Below are 9,084 nucleotides of genomic sequence, written 5' to 3' on the forward strand. Positions count from 1 at the left end.
CCGATGGTTAAAGTCCTGTAGTGTGACCAAGCCTTTAGTGCTCCAACTTTGTGGTAACAGATTGGGAAAGAACCAAACCACATATGGCTGTGATGCTCAAGTGAAGGTCAGATACACTTCTGGCCATCTAGGAATCTGAAGATAGTTCTGACATGAAGGTAAACACAGCCCACACAGTAACAGGCTAAGATACAAAGCTATAGAGTTCTTATCGAATGCTAGGCTCTACTCGAGGCATTTCCTACCAAATCCTGAAATAGATCTAATCTTAGACCATTAAAGAACTTTGTCTCACTTTGTACGGCACAGCTCTACGATCACTCACTACCATACATGCTAATTGTGCTGTAATAGCCAGGTAAGTGCCCCAAGAACAAACTGCTTTATATAGTTAGCCGGTAAACCCTTTCTCTTCTGGCTGGTTGCACCCAGCTTAATTACCAGCAAATCCAGCAAATAAATCCAGTGATGTACAAGGGGGTGGCGGCTGATTGTCATTAAGGTTCCTCTAATTAACTGAGACACTGTAATTGCGGATGAAGGTGCCCGCTGCAGACACATTGATGGTAGGTTGAGGACAGAGCCCAGAGAAAGGTGGAGGGGGATTAGAATGTGGCCGATAGTCAATGCCATTTGGTGCCGTACTGCCTGGGTAGACTGACAATTAGTGCCTTAAGAACAAGAAAAAAAAGATATGGAGTCATTTATGTTCAGCTTGTCTTAACCCTCCTTCTCTCCATCATCATCATCGTCACAATTATAATTATTGAGCACCAAAAAAATAATGTGGACTAAAAGTAGACTTTATACATCTTAATAGTAATTAGAGTGTGGTTTGGGACACAGCCACAGTGGACTTATGATGGTAAGTGTGTTAAAGACACCTATATAGTGAATAGAATGTGGTTTGGGACACATCCAGAGTGGTCTAATGATGGAGAGGCATTTGTAATAGTGTTAATGTGCCCTATATAGTGGACTTGTGCTGGTAAGCCATTTTTAAGTGTGTTTATATGGCCTATATAGTGAATAGAGTGTAGTTTGGGGCACATCCACAGAGGCCTGGTGATGGTGAAGCATTTGAAATAGTGTTGATGTGGCCTACTTAGCGAATGGAATGTGGTTTGGGACACATCCACAGTGGACTGATGATGGAGAGGCATTTGTAAGAGTATTTATGTGGCCTACAAATTGAATAGAGTGTAGACTGGGACGCATCCACTGTGGACTGGCGATGGCGAAGCATTTGTAATAGTATTTATGTGACCTACATTGTGGTTTGGGACACATCCACAGTGGACTGATGATGGAGAGGCATTTGTAATAGTATTTATGTGACCTACATATTGAACAGAGTGTAGTCTGAGACACCTCCACAGAGAAATGATGCTGGAGAAGAATTTGTAATAGTGTTCATGTTTTCCCTATATAGTGAATAGAGTGTAGTTTGGGACACATCCACAGAGGACTGATGATGGTGAGGTATTTGTAATAGTGTTCATGTTCCCCATATAGTCAGTAGAGTGTAATTTGGGACACATCCACAGAAGACTGGTGATGGTGAGGCAGTTGTAATAGAGTTGATGCCTATATAGAGGTTTGGGACACATCCATAGTAGAGCAGTGATGGTGAAGCATTTGTAATAGTGTTTATGTGGCCTTTATAATGTATAGATAACGGTGAGCCATTTGTAATGACATTTGTTTTGTTGGAACTAGACTGAAATCCCTAAATCTGTTCCCTTTTTTTTATTGGGCACTACAGAACTTCAATGTAGGCACTAGTTAGCTCTTAAAATTCCATCTGAGCTTGTGGTGCATTACCTAATTAGCGACATGAGAAAGCAGATCGCTGACAGCTGGTTCGTCTCTTCAAACCACAGAGCCATGAGCTCATGCTTAATGCCACGAGGAGAAACACAAGCCTGGTTAAGGAATGAGCTCTCGGACAAACACAATCCCCAAGTTGCTCCCAAATTTCCTTTTCCACATATAGTTTCGCAGAACGGTGGTCATTAATATAACACAGCAATTCAAAAATAACTTGTTTCAACAGAACACTAGTGTTCCATTTTAAATCAGTGTAAACAAGTGAATGATGTTATGGCTGTGAGTCTGATATAAAATGAGTTAGGACTCATTTCAGTGTCAGGTTTTTCCCTCTGTTGGATAACCTTACACTGGATTTTAGTGGTTGAAAATGAACACCTTCAAATTTGAAGCATTTGGAGCATCTCAGAGAGCAGAAATGGGTTTGATATCATCATTTACTTTAAAGATTTGTGTGGGGAAAAAAATAACTGTTTTTGTTTTTTGGGAACTTTTCCATGGATATATCGCCCCTAGCAGGCTAGAAAAAAACAGAAATACTTATAAAACACTAAAAATTCAAGTCCTGAGTGTCTACTTTCATATAATCTTCATATTAACCACCACTGTGGAATGGAACATGACAAAGACATTGAATACTGAACATGGACACAACCAAATAGGAAAAAATTTCCTTTTTGGCATCTGAGAAAAATAAAGTTAAAGTTTAGTTAACCACCAGAAAGTGTTCTGATCTGATTATATTATTTTTATACTTTAATTGCAAAGCAAATCTTTTTTTTTAGTGCAGTTATGTTTAATTATTATTATTATTATTATTATTATTATTATTATTATTATTATTATTGGTTTTCCTTTTTTCATGGCTTTTGTCACACCAAAATATGGATCATTTTACAAAGAAAAAATCATAAAAATAAACAGTATCAGATCAGTTTTCTGATCATTTTTTACAAGGCCACATTTGCTTGCTTTAGCCTTGAAACTCTCAAGCAGAGATATAGGAATATTTTCCCAGCAGATAATATATACATCTGTATACATCTCTTGGGGAAGAAAAAAAACTCCTGTGAGCGAATTTCGGACAGTGTTGAGAAATCCCTCCTGCATGGTGCGAAGACGCTGATCTCATTGCCGCTTGAAGCGTCTCGTCTGTACTCCTTTTAGTTCAAACAGAATGGCAGGGTAGAAAAGAAGCCCAGAGATGGTGCTGCCTCTATTGAAACGATAATAACCCTGCCACTCTGCCCAGATGGGATGTGAGAGTGGATTTACACACCCACCGTGTCATTAATCAATATTTGGAAATGGTTTGGAAGCAATTTCGGGATTGAGCTGGCCGTGCCAATCATGTTTGGATGATGACATTCTGCTCTTTAAGCCAGGTTCGTGCTTCTCCTGTTGCCATCGAGCAGACCTCTGGCTCACGGCTCTGTGGTTTAAAGAGACAAACCGGCTGTCGGCGATCTGCTCTTTTAGGTCGATAATTAGATAACACACCAAAAAACCGAGCAGCTCAGGTGGGATTTAAGCGCTCCGGCTTTGCAAAAAAAAAAAAAAGAAAAAAAAGTCTCTTCTATTTTCCTGGCCACCGCTCAGTCTATCCGTATGGACTCATCTGCTTCAAACCACGGTTGTGTAATTGAGTTTTCAAATCGAATTTACCTCCACTTTACACTCCCATGTGTCAAAATAACTCCTTATTAGAAATTACCTTGCAAATGAGATGATAAAAAAAAAAAAGAGAGAGGACAGTTTAGACAGAAGATGAGTAGCGGAAAGCATGCCAAATGATTTTAACAGGGACGGTCTGGGCCATAATAAACTCAAACAGGATGTACGGATCCCTCAGCGTAGTCTTTGTGTGGTGTGGTGTGGTGAGGAGAGAAAGCTATAATTCAAACGCCATTACAAATAACATATGGGAGATCATTCTTCTGACACAAGCACATTCTCGCTGTTCAAATGAGATCGCAGTAGGTTTCCAGCAAAACGCTTTCATCGGCTGTGTGTAGCTCACGTTCCGAGGACGCCATTAAGCAGAGGAATGATTTAGATTTGGGAATGGCTAGCAGCTTTTCAATTAGCAGCTGAATAAAAAGATGCTTAGTTAATGCAAGTACCTGGAACTGGATTTTTCTACTCATTCACATCATGCTTTTAGGAAATGACTTGATGTTTTCCAGGTCCTGTGTTTAGACAAAACCCCATATTCTTTGTGGTTCTATGAAGGGTACCTACATAGGTCATGAATTGAAAATAATCTTATGAATTTTCACCTTAAGAATTGAAAATTTGCTAGAAATTAGCATCATGCCAGCTAAGTTGCATCAGTGGAAAGCCAACTGAAGCAAAAGCTGTTTGGAAAGACTCAACCCACGATACCAAAGTTGCCTTCAGCATGTGTTCAAAAGCTACATGAAATTTGCTAATTCTTTTGGTTGACAGATTGGTGGTCTGTTCTATCTTTAGCCCAAGCTTGGTGGCACGACTTCCTGTGAGGACCCTGGACATGGAATACTTGACTTGGGTCAGTTCTTTGTTAGCAGTTTACGTACACTTCGTATTGGTCATATTGCTAAAATTTTTGGGTGGCTGGAACGGATTGTCTGCATTTACATTCTTTCTTATAGGAAAATTCGTTTCGCAATACAAATTTTCACCCTAAGAACTCGCCTCTAGAACGAATTAAATTCATATGCCGAGCTTCCACTGTAATCAATAATCATCTGTGTTACTGCTACCACCTAAAAATGTTTCTTTTCATCTTGAAATGTTTTATTCCTCTTATACCAACGCAACCTACCAACGATTACAAAACGTTAACTTATTAATGAATGTCACTGTCACTTTTTATCTATTTATAGTTACATTTAACCTTGTGGAATGTCTACCAAACAAGTTTGTTAAGTGAATCATCTGAATAGTTAAAGTGCACTACTTCTTGAAGTTTTCAGTTTGAACACACTACTTGCTAACACTATATATACTACCCAATCACACAAAACAGGGATTAAGTATGCGATTGGGGACTAACTTCATGATTTTACTCACAGCCAGAACTACCTTCAGAGCTGCTGTTCTGGAAAATCAATACAACACCTTCTGACTAATCAGATTGTAGTGTTTTGAGTCAGGCTGCATCACACTCCCAAGGCACTATCCCACAGAGCTGCTGAATTCTCAACATTTTATATGTGAAGAAATTATAATTATTATTGTTATTTACTTATAATACAATAAACATTGGTTGGAAAATCTTCAACTTTATATATGTAAGAGTTCATGAAGTGCTACACCACGTCACCCAGCTGTGGATTCGTTTTTTTTACATAACAGCAGTTTTATTCTATACATATTCCACACTAGATTACCTCTCTAACATGTGCAGAATTACAGTTAGATCCAGTCATGTGATCGTTCATGTGAGAGCTTCCCCACAGTGTCAGCTTATCTCCAATCTGTTTCCTTAAAACCCAAACAAGAGCTAATATGCCCTCCGCACAGTTCCCTGCGATATGGTCACTGCCTCAAATGTAAATAATTGAAGGAATCAGGCCATCTAATCAGTCGTGAGCCAGATCAGCCGAGTGCAGACTCTGAACTGCGGGAGAGAGCTTGCCAAACCCTCGCTGCACCCGAGCCAAGCCGCAAACCCTCGCCTCACAAGTCAGGCATCTCGAGCTTGCCTAATTACACTTTCTTTTATGTAAATATGTAAATGTATGCACCTGTTTTATCCGTTATCGAAAAAGGCTGAGTGGCGGATGTTTATTCAAGACACTTAATCAGACTAAAATAATATTTGACTCTGTCACAGAGCTTAGTGCGCTTCACAGGCATCAGAAATCATAACTCGTGTTTTCAATAACAAGGATGATTTTGAGTCATTTGGAAATGCGTGTGTTGTGAGCGGTTTTCATCTTCGCAGCGATGGAGTGAGCAGTAAATATGGCAAGGCTGTGAATCACATCACCCTGAGGGCCGGTGGTTCGTTCGGGAGTTCATTTCAGAGTCAGGTAAGGTTCAGAGTGCTTGTGCGCTAACTCTGGTTCAGTTCAGTTGACGGGAAGATGACGTTTTGAACGCACCGCTAGACAACCGAGTGATAGCCGAGAAAACATCTTACGCTGCTGAACTCTGAAGTCTTCATGAAATATTTCCTTGCCTCTGAAAGTGAAAACAGTTTCGCTCAACTCAATAAATTTTCAGCTCCCATCCTTTTTGATCAGGCGCATCAGCCTCGTGCGTATATAACGTCGCTAAGTCAACACCCGCGACAATTATTGACACGCGGCTCACTTCTGCCCTAAAATGGCTGTTAATCTGTGTGATTACAACAGCAATAGAAAGTGACAAAAAAAGGAAGCAAAACATCTCTGTTGGAGCCGCTGTGTTAATGTGATGCGCATACGCCGAGGGTGGTGCATTAAAATTCATGAGAGAGAGAGAGAGAGAGAGAGGATACCAGATTGACTCCAAAATACACTGACATGATTAGAATCGCTGAAAGTATATGAACACACACAAGCGTATGATGAGGGCCCTCCAGCGTCCTCGGAACTCGGAGGAAGTGATGCGAGTCAAAGTACCACGGACATCTGATTAATGTCCTCATGAAGTAGGTCAAACTGTGGAGCCGAGAGAGGTAGGGGGGAAAAAACGCTGAGGCAATAAAGATCAGGAACACTTTTAGCTCAATTTACTTACAATTTACCAACACCATTAAAGATCATTTAAATGCATGCTCAATCAGTCAGGGTTAAAGAATGGAATATGAGAACGCTTTATGAATTGTAACACGAACCTCCGTCCAATTCAGTCTCAGTTTGGGTGTCAGAGTAGAGAAAGTGACAAAGCAGAGGGGGGAGAAAAAAAGTATGTTGAAAACCCCATTAACCTTGTGGATATCGGAGTAAAAATGTGATCTCAGTGACTTTCACAGCGGCATAGTGGTTGGTGCCATGGGCGGGTTTGAGTATTTCAGAAACTGCTTATGTCCTGGAATTTTTTACACAACACACAGACTGGTGGGAAAAACAAAAACCATGCAGTAAAGGGCATTTGTGCAGGTGGCTTTAACAGATTTTAGAGAAGAATGACCGGATTGGTTTGAACTGCTACAGTGACTTAAATAACTACTCTTTACACACATTGACAACAGAAAAGCATCTCACGCCCTTATCCAGAGCAGCTTACATTTATCTCATTCATACACCTAAACAGCTAATGGTTAAGCGCCTTGGCTCAAGGCTCAGTAGTGGCTTTGGGTGGCCCCGGGATTACCAGTAGCCCAATATATTAACCACTGAGCTACTGACAAGCACAGAGCATGGCAATGGCAGATAACTTTGTGTTCCACTTTTAGGAGCAAAGATCATCAGGTCCAAGCTCAGCAAAACTGCACAGTTTGGAAAGATTAAGATGGAGCTCTCAAGTCTCCATCAGTGAACAACTGATAACATCAACAAGAGGAACTTCCTGTTAAAAGTAGAATAAACTTCCAAGTTACATAATTGCACTTTTTGATCAAACAGTACACTCTCCAGTGTCACCCACATGAGGACGAGGTTCCCTTTTGAATCTGGATCCTTTCTTCCTTATGTTTCCTCCCCACCTTCACCTCATTCATTAGGGATTTATCTGTCAACCTCCTTTGTGACAATGTTGTTGATCTTTCAGCTGCTCCCTACATGCGCGAGGGGTCACCACAGTGGACCAACTGGTCCACACAACAACTTGGCGCAGGTTTACGCCGGATGCTCTTCCTGATGCAACCCTTCCATTATATCCGGGCTTGGGACCGGCACTGCATCCAGTGGCTGGGGCGTAGGCACTGGCTGGGAATCAAACCCGGGCCTTCCACATGGTAGGCGAGAAACCGACCACTGAGCCACCAGTGCCCTGTCCCTTTGTGGGATTACCAATTGTTAAAAATGAATTGAACTGAAATGAATTGGGGAATGGAATGAATTCAATCAATTCTATTTTCTCCGTTTTCACTTTGACGGGTCACCAGACTTTACTTCTGGTTAAGATAAAGACAGAATTTGTACTTCAGGAACTTTCTAATCACATCCATGTTTCAAATCCAGCACCCTTTAATCAACAAAACTGTTTTTGCATTTGTTTCACAGACAGAATGACACCTTAGTGTATGCCATGGATTCTGGCTCGTAGCTATTGTGTTCAGATCATATCACCCAGTAGTCACTTTTAATTTTGTTCTGTTGTTTATTTTCACCTAAATGGTGAGTCCAACCACCAAAGAAGTGAATAATCAAAGAAGTGAATAATCCCTCACTCAGAGGAACGCTAATATAAACCCAAACTTTCGATGATTTGACTAGTGGTGCAGATATTCTTTCGCCATAGGCATGTCATTTTTCACACTGGCAGTGACAGTGGCAACATCTTTCATTTCTTGTGATCATTAGTATAATCAGTGAGCTTTGACTAAGTATGCAGACTTTTCCAAACTATTTACATAATTTTTTTTCCCCCATAATATCCTGACTGAGGGACCTGATCATATTCGTAACGTATTAGAGTAGGCTTCAATGGATGTAAAATGAACAAAACAGAGGTTTAGAATACAGAAATGAAACCCTGACCCTGTCTTGCGAACACTGGGCATTGGGTTATGAAAAATGTATGTGATGTCAGTGCATCAGTGTCACTATGTGTGAGTGGTGCTTGGACCCCGCAGATCGCTGCTTAGCATAAAATGTGTTATTCGAAATCCTTAATGCCTGATGCTGGTGCTATTTTGAAGCAGTTTCACATTCTGGCCTTAAGAATTATAAAACATACAAAGCAATTCTTTATTATCTAAGATTCCTTGCGAAATTGGTGTCCAAATACTCATCAGAATTTGACATAGCCGTTCCGCTTACTGGTATGTTTTGGGATTTGGGAGTTCAGCAGAAACCACAAGGGAACACGCACAAAAAAAAATCCCACACAGAGAGTAACCCAGAACCAAACCAGGGACCCTGGAGCTGTTTCCAAATTTACATTTACACACAAACCCAAGGAAATGTAGAAAAAGTACAAAAAGCTCCAAACTGTTAAAGGTTTGCTCTAACACTGGAAACACTAGAGAGCATAAGAATGCTTTATAAATGAACCCCTAGTGCCCTACAGTGTGTTTTTTCTCTTAAATAGCATACCATTCGTGAGTGATGTTTTGCTATACAATGTTTAAAGACACAATTCCCCTTCAATCTAAGGAAACTTTATATCTGATAAATT

This window comes from Hemibagrus wyckioides, linkage group LG16, assembly GCF_019097595.1.
Source record: "Hemibagrus wyckioides isolate EC202008001 linkage group LG16, SWU_Hwy_1.0, whole genome shotgun sequence".
NCBI classification, from domain to species: domain Eukaryota; kingdom Metazoa; phylum Chordata; class Actinopteri; order Siluriformes; family Bagridae; genus Hemibagrus; species Hemibagrus wyckioides.